The sequence below is a fragment of the Musa acuminata genome, unplaced genomic scaffold (assembly GCF_036884655.1).
Source record: "Musa acuminata AAA Group cultivar baxijiao unplaced genomic scaffold, Cavendish_Baxijiao_AAA HiC_scaffold_1136, whole genome shotgun sequence".
Classification (NCBI taxonomy): Eukaryota; Viridiplantae; Streptophyta; class Magnoliopsida; order Zingiberales; family Musaceae; genus Musa; species Musa acuminata.
In genome coordinates this window covers 6,285,001-6,292,500 of record NW_027021348.1, presented here as the reverse complement: position 1 = coordinate 6,292,500, position 7,500 = coordinate 6,285,001, and positions in this window count along the sequence as shown.

The window sequence follows — 7,500 nt, the reverse complement described above, 5'->3', positions numbered from 1 at the left end:
TCTGACCTTTCGAAACTAAACCGCCTATAACTCCCTGTTGAAAATTCTGATTTGTACCAAACTGATTTTATTTGAAACTAGACTTGAAATCCTCTCTTTTGACATATAGTTTGAACATTTTGGAGTTCAATTGCTCATCCTATCGTCTGTTGAATCCGATCCTATAAAGTCTGCAAACCAGTGATTGTGATTTTGACCTTACGTTACCAAATCAGAGGTAACTCTGTGTTGGGAGCCCTGTTTCATATGAAATCTGTTCCATCCGAATATAGACTGATATATGGTTCAACCATAGCCTTCTTATGAGTATTGGAGCATATTTGTTATTTTGAAATATTTGTTGGATGTGCCACTGGAATTCTGTCCGAAATCGAGCTTTGGTCGATTTCGCGTATTCTGTTTCATTTCCTTTGGATACTTGAATTCGCCTAACCTTCTTATTGGAATTGAGCTGGTTACGATTGCTTAGAATCCCTGTACACTCTTGCTTTCAATTCTTTCCCTAAAATGAATATTTTTGTGAGAGATTTGTTCCTTGCATCACATTGTTTTTGAAAAGGCACATGTACGTTTGGTTGTTCCGCGTGTGCTTCCGTTATATGCTGCAATTTGTTGAAACTGCCTTCTTGTACTCTGGTGTGTGGGATTGTCTGGACCTTTGCCAGAAATGGTAAAGGGTATGCGCTGATTTGCCCGCTATGTGGGGTCCCGCTATGTGGGATATTCTGGTATGCGCTTATTTGCCCGCTATGTGGGGTCCCGCTATGTGGGATATTGCTTAGAGCCTGCGATGCTCTGCCGGCCCCCTTTGACTTCACCTAGACGTGGGTGGATGGAGCTCCCAGACGTGGGAGACTTTTGTCAGGTGGTCATTCAGAAATGGATGAATCACATTCTGACTGAGATCCCACTACACCCTCTATATGTTTGATATGACATCCAGAGTTTTGGTGAGTTATTTCTGTTCGTGCTCTGGATAGTTATGATATGATTGCAACGTCAAGGACGACTTTTGAGCTTCTGTACGTCATATGAGTTTGATATGCTCTGAAATGCTTCATTCACTGCTGATTTTGCTTCGTAATGTTCCCTATGTCGTTGATGTGATTTGGAACATTTTATATGCCATTGATAAGCTCCGATATGTCTCCTTTGTTTCTGATATGCTCCAATTACTCTATGCCCCATCTGTCAGGAACCAAATATGTATGATTAAAAAGGACAATTATGATTCTGCTCCTAATGATATTATGTATACGAAATCGTATATTCTGCTTTGTGTTTGAAACTGCATCTCTTTGGAAATTGTACTATTTTGATATGGATATGTTAGTCACTTGCTGAGCTCTTTATGCTCACCCCATTTGTTGATAAATTTTTCAGGATAGCGTATCGCTTGCTTAAATGTTAAGAATGGGCTGAGGCAGCGGAAAGTTTAGAAGACGTTGGGCAGAACTTTTGTTAGCATATATGTAGTTGTGTATAAGCTACGTTGCATCTAATGAAATGTGACTATGAATCTAAACCTGTGGATTTTGTGTAAGTTAAAGGATCCCTCATGTAGGGTTTTGGAATGTTAAATTAAATTCGTGTAATGATATGAACTTATGGTAAATCGATGATTGTGGTGACTGCATAGATTTCCCCACTTGTGGATTTACATTGTGGTTTTTATTTTGATGAGTTGAGTTCAGATTGTATAAATTATCGAGTGATGTGTGCTATGTTTATGAATTGCACAGGGTTATGAATTGATAGATTATAGAAGTGAAATTTTCGATCTGAATGTTTTCTTAGTGACCTCAAATGTGTGTTTGGATCCTGGGTTAGTTGTGGCGAAAAAATTTAAATATCATGGATATTTTTAGGGGCGTGACAGAGGTGGTATCAGAGCATGGTTTGAGGATCACTGGAATATTTGATATGTTGACGTGCAAAATATATTGAGGTCTAGTGAACTACAGTGATTGGTGAAAATTTTCTTTGATGTATTTTAGGAATCTAGGATGACGATGACATTTAGTCCTCCTACTTCATCTGATTTTGATTAATTAAGTGGGATGAAAGGGTAATCGGGGATATTGAATCAGAGTGGCGCAGCGGAAGCATGGTGGACCTAATTTCATTGGTGGTAGAAAAATGGATGATGCAAACAGAGAAGATATTTGATGTACAAAATTGTTCTGATGATCGAAAGATTTCTTTTGCTACCTTATATTGGAAGTAGAGGCTGATCATTAATGAGAACAATGAAAAGAATTTTTGGAGATCAGTGAGAAGAATGATAAGGACAAGTTTACCAATAAGAATGTGATTGGAAATGAATCAGAAAGTGATAACAAGAGGGTCAAGACATTTGGATTTGAAATGGGAAGTCACCGCAAAAGACTCAATCATGTGTGAATTATAAGTTAAATTATGAAACAAATTTGTGTTTCAGGTGACTGGAGTCTATTTTGCTTGCGGAAAGTTGGATCATGAAATAAAAGACTGCCCTTTGAACAATAAGAAAGAGTCTCTGCCTCATAAATCATCTGCCCATATCAGAGTGTATGCTATCACTGAATATGATTCTAAAACTTCTGAAGTAGTGATCGAAGGTATTATGCATGCTTATGAAAGAATGCAGATATTTGTTTGACCATGGGTCCTATCTACGATTTGATTCGTAACATGTTGCCTATCACTTGGGTATTCAACCTAGACCACTGTATTATGTGATATATGTAAGTACAATCAATGGAGATTATTTGATAACGAACTTGAATCTGGTCCTCTTGTCTGATTTTTGTTGGAGAACTTGAACTTTTGCTGATTTAGTTCTCCTAGAGATTTGGAGTTATGATATTATACTTGGTATGGATTGACTATCTTCTTATCATACCAGTATGGATTGGTATATAATGAATGATCACTTTTTGCATATTTGATCAGCCGATCTTTTATTTTGAGAGTATTGGACATTATTTATCTCCTTGCCTAATGTATCCCAGGATGACTTGTTTGGATTACCTCCAAATGTGATTTTGCTTTTGATTTGGTCCTTGGGATAATCTCAATATCTAAGCCTCTCTAGAGAATGACATCATTTGAGTGAGTGGAATTAGAAAAGCAACTACAAGGATTATTAAATGAGGATTTTATTTGGCTTAATATCTTATCATGAGGTGCTCTGGTGTTAGTTAAGAAGAAGGATGGAACATTGAGGCTTTGTATTGATTATAGACAGTTGAATCAGGTGACCATCAAAAACAAATATCCCATACCTAGAATTGATGATTTGTTTGATCAACTGCAGGGTGCACAAGTATTCTCTAAGATTGACCTGAGGTCAGGTTACTATCAGCTAAAGATCAAGGAGGAGGATATTTCAAAAACAGCTTTCAGAACTCGATATGGTCATTATGAATTCTTGGTGATGCCGTTTGGTTTGACAAATGCCCCTGCAGCTTTTATGGAACTAATGAATAGGATATTTCAACCGCTCTTGGATATCTGTGTAATTGTATTTATTGATGACATATTGGTGTATTCAAAGAGTAACCAGGAGCATGAGGAACACTTGAGTGATGTGTTGTCCATACTAAGAGAAAAGAAGTTGTATACGAAGTTCAGCAAATGTGAATTTTGGTTGAATGAAGTTGCTTTCTTAGGCCATGTGATTTCAGGGAAGGGTATATCTGTTGATCCAAGGAAAATAGAAGCTGTAGTTGAATGGGAAGTACCAACAAATGTAACAGAGGTTACAAGTTTCTTGGGCATGGCAGGTTATTATAGGAGATTTGTGGAGGGATTTTCTCGAATTGCTCAACCTCTCACCAAACTCACTAAGAAGAATATGAAATTTGTATGGGGCGATGATTGTGAGCAAAGCTTTCAAGAGTTAAAAAGAAGATTGACTAGTGCCCCTATTCTCACTATTCTAAGTGGTAGTGAGGGATTTGTAGTTTATACTGATGCTTCAAGAAAGGGCCTAGGATGTGTTTTGATGCAGGAAGGGAGAGTAATTGCTTATGCTTCTAGGCAACTTAAAGGTTATGAATTGAATTATCCAACTCATGATTTGGAATTAGCAGCAATCATTTTCGCTCTAAAGATTTGGAGACATTATTTGTATGGTCGACAGTTTGAAATCTTCACTGATCACAAGAGTTTAAAATATATTTTCACTCAGAAAGAGTTAAACATGAGGCAGCGAAGATGGATAGAACTTCTGAAGGATTATGATTGTGCCATTCGTTATCACCCGGGCAAGGCCAATGTTGTAGCTGATGCACTTAGTAGAAAATCTACAAGTTTTATGGCTAGTCTGGTCGTGAAGCAATGGAAGCTAATAGAAGAAAATTTTGATTTGAAAGCTTTGAGCAAAGAGCAAGACTCGATGATTTTGATGGCCTCCATTCAAGTGCAGTCTGATCTTATGCAACAAATTAAGGAGGGACAATTACGAGATCCACACTTAATCTACTTGAGGAGTGAAGTAGAAAAGGAATTGAAGCCACAATTTCAAGTTTCAAAGGATGGCCTATTGAGATTTGGGGAGAGAGTATGTGTACCAAATGAACTAGATATCAAGAATCAAATCCTAAATGAAAGTCATACTTCAAAGTACGCCCTACACCCAGGGAGCACTAAGATGTATAGAGATCTTCAAAGTTATTATTGGTGGGAAGGCATGAAGAAGGAAATTGCAATGTATGTTTCAAAATGTTTGATATGTCAGCAAATCAAAGTAGAACACCAAAGACCTGGAGGGTTGCTGCAACCTTTAGTTATACCTGAATGGAAATGGGAATGTATTACTATGGATTTTGTTTCAGGACTACCCAGAACCTCGAGGAAGCATGATGCTATTTGGGTTATCATTGATAGGTTAACAAAATCTGCACATTTCCTACCGATTAATATGACTTATTCGCTTGATAGACTTGCAGATTTATATGTCAGTGAAATAGTAAGACTTCATGGTATTCCAAAGGAGATCATCTCTGATAGAGACTCCAGATTTCTCTCTAGATTCTGGAGAAGATTGCAGGAGTCGTTGGGCACTAAAGTTAAGTTTAGTACTGCATATCATCCTCAGACTGATGGTCAGTCAGAAAGAACAATTCAAACACTTGAGGATTTGCTTAGAGCCTATGTTATGGATTGGAAAGGTGAATGGGATAAGGATATTTCACTTGTTGAGTTCACGTATAATAATAGTTATCATTCAAGTATTCAGATGGCTCCTTATGAAGCTTTATATGGGCGAAGGTGCATAACACCTATATGTTGGGAGGAAGTTGGTGACAGAAAATTGTTAGCACCGGACAAGGTACAAGAAACTACCGAGAAAATTCAAGTTATAAGGAAAAGGTTAAAAGCTGCTCAGAGTCGTCAAAAGAGTTATGCCGACAATAGAAGGCGAGATATTGAGTTTGAAATCGGAGATTTGGTATTCTTAAAAGTCTCCCCCTCCAAAGGCATTATAAGGTTTGGGAAGAAAGGAAAATTAAGCCCAAGATTTATTGGACCTTTTGAGGTTCTTGAGAGGATTGGTTCTGTCGCTTACAGGATTGCTTTACCACCAGCATTGAGCCATGTCCATGATATATTTCATGTCTCGATGATTAGAAAGTATATGTATGACCCTGCTCACATCATTAAATATGAGCTGGTGGAGATCGATAAAGATTTATCCTATGTGGAAGAGCCTATTCAGATTATTGATAAGAAAGAAAAAGTCCTAAGGAATCGGGTCATTCCACTGGTTCAAGTAATTTGGAGACATCATTCTGGAGCGGAGACAACTTGGGAGCTAGAAGAGGAAATGAAAAAGGTGTATCCTCGTCTTTTCATCGAATAGAGGTACGATAAATTTAGAGGACTAAATTTTTCTTTTAAGGGGGGGAGAGTGTAACACCCCTCAATTCCGAATGTTCGTATAAATTTTTGGTGATAATGTAAGCATCTATTTTAATTGACAAAAGAAATAGAGTATGAATCAGAGGTAACTTATTTTTAAGATTTGGGAGATCTGTTCAAAAAAAAAAAAAAGAAAAAAAGAAAGAATCTGAGGACCTATATGTAAACCCTAAGGACCTAATCGTGAATATGATAAAAACAAGGACTAAACTGCAAAATGCACCAAATGACAAATTCCACCGCTTAAGCCTCTCTGCCTTCGTTGTTAAGGAAGCAGAGGAGGCAGCTCGTGGGTGATCAGGGAAAGAAAAGAAGAAGAAGAAGAAGAAGAAGAAGAAGGAGAAGAGAAAGAAAATTTGGGGCTTTTAGGGTTTTTGCTTTAATCTTGTCATTTCGGGTCAAAATTTCCAAAGGCAAGTGTTCTAACCCCATCCTACATAAGTATTTGACTCTGTTTTTATGTTGATTCAAAATAAATTGGAAGATTTTTATTTAGAAACTGATATATTCCTCTTTGGACATAGAACTATGGATTCTGAAAGTTTTCGGTAAACTGACCCCTAAGCACTGCTTCGGCCCTAAGTTTTAGTACAGAATGAGAATTCAGGCAGGAACTATTTTTGTTTGAAATTAGACTCGTATGTCTTTCTTTTGACACCAATTTGGTAGATTTTGGACACCGAATACTTACCCAAAAATTTGTTTCAAAAGAGCCTATAGACGCTGTAAAACAGAGTTCAAGACTTCTGACCTTTCGAAACTAAACCGCCTATAACTCCCTGTTGAAAATTCTGATTTGTACCAAACTGATTTTATTTGAAACTAGACTTGAAATCCTCTCTTTTGACATATAGTTTGAACATTTTGGAGTTCAATTGCTCATCCTATCGTCTGTTGAATCCGATCCTATAAAGTCTGCAAACCAGTGATTGTGATTTTGACCTTACGTTACCAAATCAGAGGTAACTCTGTGTTGGGAGCCCTGTTTCATATGAAATCTGTTCCATCCGAATATAGACTGATATATGGTTCAACCATAGCCTTCTTATGAGTATTGGAGCATATTTGTTATTTTGAAATATTTGTTGGATGTGCCACTGGAATTCTGTCCGAAATCGAGCTTTGGTCGATTTCGCGTATTCTGTTTCATTTCCTTTGGATACTTGAATTCGCCTAACCTTCTTATTGGAATTGAGCTGGTTACGATTGCTTAGAATCCCTGTACACTCTTGCTTTCAATTCTTTCCCTAAAATGAATATTTTTGTGAGAGATTTGTTCCTTGCATCACATTGTTTTTGAAAAGGCACATGTACGTTTGGTTGTTCCGCGTGTGCTTCCGTTATATGCTGCAATTTGTTGAAACTGCCTTCTTGTACTCTGGTGTGTGGGATTGTCTGGACCTTTGCCAGAAATGGTAAAGGGTATGCGCTGATTTGCCCGCTATGTGGGGTCCCGCTATGTGGGATATTCTGGTATGCGCTTATTTGCCCGCTATGTGGGGTCCCGCTATGTGGGATATTGCTTAGAGCCTGCGATGCTCTGCCGGCCCCCTTTGACTTCACCTAGACGTGGGTGGATGGAGCTCCCAGACG